The 8,232-nt window shown below is 40.5% G+C and overlaps 1 long non-coding RNA gene across 2 annotated transcripts in view; it reads left to right on the top strand.

Moving 5' to 3' along the window:
- Positions 1–6,525: 6,525 nt before the first annotated feature.
- Positions 6,526–8,232, top strand: part of LOC111092925 — a 28,874-nt gene continuing 27,167 nt past the window's right edge. For both annotated transcript variants that reach the window (XR_005355828.1, XR_005355827.1), the window contains exon 1: positions 6,526–6,623. This is a non-coding gene — a long non-coding RNA (uncharacterized LOC111092925). The remainder of the gene's footprint in view (positions 6,624–8,232) is intronic.

Raw genomic sequence — 8,232 nt, 5'->3', positions numbered from 1 at the left:
TAAGCATTATAAAATATGTAAGTAAAAAATGGAGTCAGGAACAGGTCCAGGCCCAGGGGCTTGCTTTTCGCTCTTTGTTCTGTAACAGTGGAGCTTTTTCTTTTTTAAATCAAATAAACAAGTCAGCCGGCACTCTTCAGGCCCCATGATCTCTCAGAGTCTGGAATCAGGTCTGACCCCACCAAGAGCCTGGAGCTGAGCCCAGTACCTGGAGGGTGTCAGGCTGTGGTGACTGAGGATGCTGACGCATCTGAAATCAGCAGGTGCTGAGACAGATGACGCCCCACGTGGCATTAGCACAAGGCATCAGGGGACCAACTGAATACCACATTTGTTGTGGAAAAGCACTGAACACCCTCTGCAACGTGATTAGCTGATTAGTTCACTGGGAGCTTGCTTCGTTCCTATTATGGAGACTAATCATGTGTTGTTTGGATGTGTTAGACATTCCAGCTCCAATAAAGACATCAGTGACCATGAATAAATAAAATGTGTTTGCATTTCCAAGTAGTGGTTGAAATTTTATAATTTTCTATTTTCTCAGCAGCATCTCATTATGAAGCATCTTTTTTGCCTGTTTGCTGAATCCTAGGCCCAGGGTTTTAGTCAAACAAATAAGTTTTCGGGTTGCAAAATGAAAGGAAAACTGAATGTTGACTGGAAGTCAAGAAGCCTGGGTTTCTTTCCTCTGCCTGTGATGACTGTAGACAAACCTGTTGTGTTCTAGGCATTGTGATAAGAGTTTTATATGCACGACCTCATTTCCTCCTCCACCAAATCTGCAAGGTCACCATTATTTTGTACCAGTGCTGAGCCTAGCTGCTCAGTGATTGGATCCAGACTTAACATTTATCCAATCACTGACCCCTCCTGGAGGCATGGATTTGCTGTTCCTCTTGCGACTTTACAGAAAGTAAAATCAATAATCATCAACACCTGTCCTTAAATATGAGTTTTTTAAACCGAAAGATGGTTTGTTGAACATGAACACTCTGCTGGCCCACAGTATGGATCCTGCCTGAATTTCCCCTGTTCCCCCCTCCTCTCCTCTCTTTGCCACAGACCTTTGTAACTGGCGAGCTGTTTTTACTCACAATGCTTCTGACACCAAATGCATGGTGTCTTATCCAACACTGCTTCTCCAGCTGTGTGTCCTATGACTCAGTTCAGCTCTGACACTATCTACCTGTAGTCAATGTTAGATCCAACAAATTAACAGCTCAGCCCCATGAGACTGCTGCCACTTTAGACGTCAGTTGCAAGTCTCAGACTGTCACCAAGTACTTCTGACTGACTGGCTATAAATTCAGTGGGTTCCCATAACCCCTGCCCCCCTCAGGTTTGATAATTGACTAGAACAACTCATGGAACTCAAGAAAGCCCTTTACTTATGGTTACTAGTTTGTCATAAAGGATTCAACTCAGAAACAGCCAGATGGAAGATATGCACAGGACAAGGTATGGGGTAGCGTGCATGGTTAGCCAGGATACAAGGGGAAGCTCCTCAAATAAGAGAGCAGAAAGTGGGGATCCCTGGGTGGCGCAGCGGTTTAGCGCCTGTCTTTGGCCCAGGGCGTGATCCTGGAGACCAGGGATCGAATCCCACGTTGGGCTCCTGGTGCATGGAGCCCCTCTGCCTCTGCCTATGTCTCTGCCTCTCTATTCTCTCTCTGTGTGTGACCATCATAAATAAATAAAAATTAAAAAAAAAAAAAGAGCAGAAAGTGGTTAGCAGAAGGGAAGAGGGGAAGGAACAGAAGTAGGGAAGAATGTTCTTGGTTTTGCAGAACCAATAGTTCCAGCCAAGGAGACACTCAACTAGGTGTTTCACCTGAGGCCCCTTATATGAGTCAGTTTGAGCTGGATTGGAGCTGAAAACCTGTGCAGAAGCCACCCTGACCTGACCTGAAGGCATCTTTAACTCATTATAATACTAAGATTTCCTTTTATGGATGGAGTTTTCTGCTATTTTTTGAACATACAATGTATGCACTAGCATGTTGACATGTTAGGCATGTGTGATTAAACCAAAAGTACCCATGCAAACTCCCTACACTCACCCCCAATACACTAAAAAAAAAGCATCCTGTACTAACCCCATGAGGGAACAATGCTTTGAGAGCTTTCTCCCTGTCTCCTTACTTATAACAAGTAACCAAAAGTTCTTTACTTTTAAAAAAAAGTTAAATTCAATTAATTAACATGTAATGTATTATTGTATTAGAGGTAGAGGTCAGTGACTCATCCGACTTATATAACAGTGCTTTTTATGTCATGTGCCCTCCTTACTGCCCATCACCCAGTAATCCCCACCCCCCTCCCCTTCAATGACCCTCAGTTTGTTTCCTATGATTAAGAGACTCTCATGGTTTGTCTCCTTTATTTTTAACACTTCTTTGGATTGTACTCATTTGATGTGCTCCAAGTGGCAACCCCCTTGAGTTCAGTTATAGCACCACCCTCTGAGCACCTCAGTGTGTTCACCAGCCTGGCAGCTCTCCAAACCCCATCATTTCCATTACAGTGGAAGTTCCATTTCATAGGTACGATTGATTGGATCACTGACCTCTGCTGATCTCCCACCCATACCCCTTCCCAAAGGTCTTGGTTTGGAGATGAAAGTTCCAACCCTCTAATCATGCCTTGGTCTTCCTGGTGACCATGCTCTCAGCCACTAGTCCTGGCATTTCATACAAAAGACTGTTATCAGTCTGGAAATTCCAAGGGTTTTAGGAGCCGAGAGCCAGGAAATAGGGACAAAGATCAAATATTTATTTTTTATGATATCACAGTTGGGTTCTCCCAGTCAGCCAGAAAGGGTGGCAGAGACTGGGGCTCCAAGATGATAAACCCTGGCAATTTAGGTCCTTGATTTCATGCTTCCTTATTTGTGTTGGTTTTCTAGTTTCTCCATAAATGCCCCCTGGATACTTACTGGTCAGTCCAAGTGTGAGAGTAATTATCCCTCTAATTGCAGTGAGCATGAAGTGGGTAGCAGTTGATTTTGGTGGGATTCAGACAGTAGGAAAAATCTATGTTAGAGCTTAGCTTCTTTAACTTGCTTGAGACCAGAAGCAGCCACAGGGAGTAGGTGATAAAAATGAAAGTTTCAAATAAAAAACACAAGTAGGTCAGAGGAACGACACATCTCTGTCCTTGATCTCTGCTTAAAATATTTCCCCAATATTTCTTTAGACTAAGAACAAGATCTATCTTCCTCATGATAGAGGCAGGCAGACATGTCATCCTGGCTATTTATACTGGCTAGTGGCAAACTTGTGTACACCATAACAGTTTAAAAGAGCTCTTGCAGGCTGTCATCAACAGCGTCTGTTTAACACATTGCCCAATGCTACATGCCAAGCAAAACTACCTGAAAGAGACAGAAGCTTTGGAAATCCCAAGTATCTAATCAAACAACTTGAACAGAGCCAAAGGCTTGTAAGGGTGTTTTGTATCTCCCCAAAATTTTTACGTTGAGACCTGATCCCAATGTGATAGTATCAGGAAGTGACGCCTTTGGGAGGTGACTAGGTTAGGAAGGTAGAGCCTTCATGAACACAATTAGTGTCCTTAAAAAAGGGACCCCAGGGAGCCCGCTCACCCCTGTTGCCATGTGAGGACACAGCAAGAATATCATCCTTGAACTGGGATGTGGATCTCACCAGAAATTGAATCTGCTGGCACTGATCTCAGACTCTCAGCTTCCAGAATTGTGAGAAATAAATTTCTATAGTTTATAAGCTACCCGGTCTATGGTATTCTTGTTAACAGCCCAAATTGCCTAGGACATAGGGCAAAAAAATTAGTTCATCATTTTGCTTGTTGAACAAAATCTTAATAGAAAACTCTCATACTTTGGTTTAATCAATAAGCATTTTGTCTAGAAAACAACACTGAAAATTCACACGAGCATTTAACGACCTTATAGAGCATACTGTGCTAACATTCCCTTTTCAGGACTTAAGAGTTTTCATGATACTCAGATTCTTCAAAAAGCGTGAGATGGATTTTCCTTCTCTACTCCTCATTTCTTGGCCACTCTCCCATGTGGGAGTCCTCCCCATAGGCTGGCCTCCCACTTTGGCTCCACAGAGCCCTCAAGTCTTTGAAAGCATCCTTGCTTTTTCTCCACTAGTGTCTTAGGCCTTTGTTGCTATCTTAACCCCAAGTCCCCCAGCTCCTTGACCACATCAGGAAAGCTCCGGGTCCATATGGTGAAAGATGGCATCAGAGGCCTGAACTCTGGGGCATGAAGGTGCCTGTCATGTTATGTTTACTGCTCTTAGTGGGGAACCCAGGAAAGATCACTCAGTTTTGTTTCATTGAAAATCCAGGAGCTTCACTAAAGCCCTTTCCCATCATACTTTATACAAGAATTGTTCAATTTTTACCTCTTTATTATGAGTTACCAGCTTTTTCCCTCTCTTTCAGATACAACCTACTACATTCTATATCACTCCAAACTACACATATGTGTTCAGTTACAAAGCCCACCAATGCTTCCATAACATCAGCTACTAGACACCAATAACTTATATTATTAGGCCCTTGAATTAACTTGACTCAGGATACTGAAAGTGGAGCAGTATGACCTGGAACAGTTACAATTTCTTGTAGTCTACACTATTCTTTGATAAGATTACTTTATCCAAATGTCCCATAAAGGAATACTTCGAATATATGTACACATCACTGGCAAACATGCTGAAATAAAGCCCATCTTATAAAAATAAAGACAAACAAGAAATGTCCTTAACCCCATATTCTCTCCTTTCTCTCATTTCTTTGTTTTCTTTTACAGAAGTATCTTCAAAAGTGATGCCTGCACTTCATGGAATTGAGGATTTCATGTCTCCCCATGTTCTCTTTGAAACATACTCCAGAGTGATGTTTGCCTCTGCCATTCCACCAGGACTGCTGCCAGATACATTCCTGTGGCCACATTCAGTGGTCACCTCTCAGTGCTGCTCATTTCACTTGATCTGTCAGAAGCATTCACCCTTGACCTTCCCTTTGTTTTGCAAAGCTTTTTTCACTTGGCTTCCAGGATTCCTACCTCTGAGTTGTCCTCTCTGATGCCCTCCTTCCCAGTCTCCTGCTTATTTCTGCTCAGATCACAACTTCTAAAGGCTGGGGTGTCCCAGAGCTCAGTCTCAGGGATGTTTCTCTTCTCCACCTCCACTCCCTTGGTGATATCAGTTAGTTTCATGACTTAATATACTAACTATATGTCAGTTACCCCATATCTACATTTCCAATTCAGACCCGTCCTTTGACCTCCAGACTTGTGTATCTGAGCTCCTGATCAACGATCTTCCCTTGAGTGTCTGACATCTCAGGGTTAACGTGCATCCGAAAGAAACTCCTGATCTCCTCAAACATGCTTCTCATTTAAACTTCTCCCAAATAATCATAGCTATCACGTACACAGTGCATACTCGTGCTTTCCCCTGTTATAAGTGCTTAATGATATTAACTTATTAAGAAAAATAAACAATCCAATTAAATAAAAAATGGACGGAGGAGCTAAGCAGACATTTTTCCAAGGAAGACACAGGTGCTCAATGGGTACATAAAAGATGCTTGATATCACTCATTATCAGGAAAATGCAAATTAAAATCTCATATATATCACCTCATTACCATTGGAATGATGATTATCAAAAAAACAAGAAATAGACAGTGTTGGCAAGGTTGTGGAAAAAAAGGAAACCCTATATACTGGTGGTGGAAATGTAAATCAGTGTACTACGGAAAACGGTATGAAGTTTCCTTTAAAAATTAAAACAAAACAAAACAAAACTGGGACACCTGGGTGGCTCAGTCGGTTAAGCATCCAACTCTTGATTTCAGCTCAGGACATGATTTCAGAGTTGTGAGATTGTTATAACAGCCCAAACTGCCTAGGACATAGGGCAAAATAAATTAGTTCATCATTTTGCTTGTTGAACAAAATCTTAATAGAAAACTCTCATACTTAGGTTTAATCAATAAGCATTTTGTCTAGAAAACAACACTGAAAATTCACACAAGCATTTAACGACCACACCAATCTCTCTCTCCCTCTGCCACAAGCCCCCCTTAAAAAATTAAAAACAGAATTACCACATGATCCTGCAATTCCACTTCAAGGTATTTATCCAAAGAAAATGGATTGGTAAAAAAAAAAAAAGAAAGAAAAAGAAAATGGATTGGTAATTCAAAAAGATGAATGTACCCCTATGTTTATTGCAGCAAGCATCATTTATAATAGCCAAGATATGGAAACAATGTGAGTGTCCATGGATGGGTAAATGGATAAAGAAATTGTGAGATATATATGTATATGTGAAATATATGTATATATATAGATTTAATTATATATATATAATGAAATATTATTCAGCCATGAGAAAGAAGGAAATCTCGCTATTTGCAACAACATGAATGGACCTTGAGAGCATGATGCTAAATGAAATAAGTCAGACAGACCTCAGATGAAATAAGTTATGATCTCACTTAGATACGGAATCTAAAACACAACAACAACAACAATCCAAACTCATAGACATAGGGAAGAGACTGGTGGTTGCCACAGGTGGAGGTGGGGATGGTGGCACAATGGGAGAAGAGGTCAAAAGGTACAAAGTTCTATTATAAAATAAATAAGCCATGGGGATGTCATGTAGGGCATGGTGATGATCACTAGTCATCCTGTATTGCATATTTGAAAGTTGCTAAGAAAGTAGATCTTATAAACCTTTACCACAAGAAAAAAATTTCTAACTACCTATGGTGACAATGTTAACTAGACTTATTGTGGTGATCATATCATAATGTATACAATATCAAATCATTATGTTGTGCCCCTGAAACTAATGCAATGTTATATCACCTATGCCTCAATAAAAACAAACAGAAACCAAAAACTCATGGCGACTTTATGACATAGCTGTTACTATTATCATCCCCACTTTACAGATTAGAAAACTGAGGCCTAGGGAGGTTCGATGACAGGAGGTTAAGGACACAGGCATTATGTGGCACTCTGGGGTGGAAGTCAGGAGGTCAGTGGCAACTTTGTGGCATTCTCAACTTACTGGTACCCACTTCTTGGGTTACACTATCACTGGGTTGGCAAATTTTTCACTGTAACTCATTCTGCTCCTCCTTGCTAATGTCTACACACTGAAATGCAGGGTTAGCCATTGCCAGAACTGCTTGTTGGATAAATATCATGTTTACCATTTTTACATGCTTCAATTTGGTTTGCAACTAGACCCTAAGAAGCCATTGCGGTTCAAACAACAATCTTCTTTGGACATAGACAGGAATCAAAACTTTCACACAAAATGGTAGAAAAGCTTGTGATTTGACAACTCAAAACATACCAGTGCCTCTTTTCTATTCTCCATTTCTGTGGTTTTCATGTTCCTATGCCCTGGCCAAGGGTGTTGTCAAAAATTATGCCAAATAGCATGACTACTGTTGACTTTTTTTCTTCTTTGGCAGTTTCACTACTGACTTGCTCTTTTTACTCTATTTTCTTTTGTTTTAAAACAAGTAACAGGGAATGAGGGGACAAAATAGCAGGTCCCAGTGCAACTCTTATCTTGAAGATACACTTATCAAATTTGGACTACCTAGGTGTCACCTAGGTGACAAATAAATAATATCTTTTTTGGAACTGAAAACAAATGTTCAAATAAAACTTGTCTGTGAATGTTCATAGCAGCACTACTCACAATAGCCAAAAGGTGAAAACAGCCCAAATGTCCCTCAACAGATGGATGGAGAAACACATTATGGTATAACCATACAATGGAATATTATTCAGTTATAAACAGAAACAAAGTCCTGATACATGTTGCAAAATGGGTAAACCTTGAAAACATTTTGCTAAGAAAAAAAAAAAAAGAGGCCAGACACAAAAAGCCACATACTATGTGATTTCACTTATGTGAAATGTCCAGAATAGGCAAATTTATGAAGACAGAAAGTAGATTAGTGTTTGCCAGGGGGTAGAGAGAGGGGAGAATGGGAAGTGAGTACTTAATGGGTACAGAGTTTCCTTTTGGAGTGATGAAAATGTTTTAGACCAAAATGGTCATGATGGCCGCACAACACTGTGAATGTACTAAATGTCACTAACACTACATTTTATGTTATGTGTACTCTACCACAATAAAAAAAAAATTCCTAGAAAGCAAGAAAATTTTTTTCAGATATTTGGGGGCATTCTCTCAAATT

Source organism: Canis lupus, chromosome 2, assembly GCF_011100685.1.
Source record: "Canis lupus familiaris isolate Mischka breed German Shepherd chromosome 2, alternate assembly UU_Cfam_GSD_1.0, whole genome shotgun sequence".
NCBI lineage: Eukaryota > Metazoa > Chordata > Mammalia > Carnivora > Canidae > Canis > Canis lupus.
Note: the sequence above shows the minus strand (reverse complement) of the source record. Positions and strands in the feature narration are given on the sequence as shown.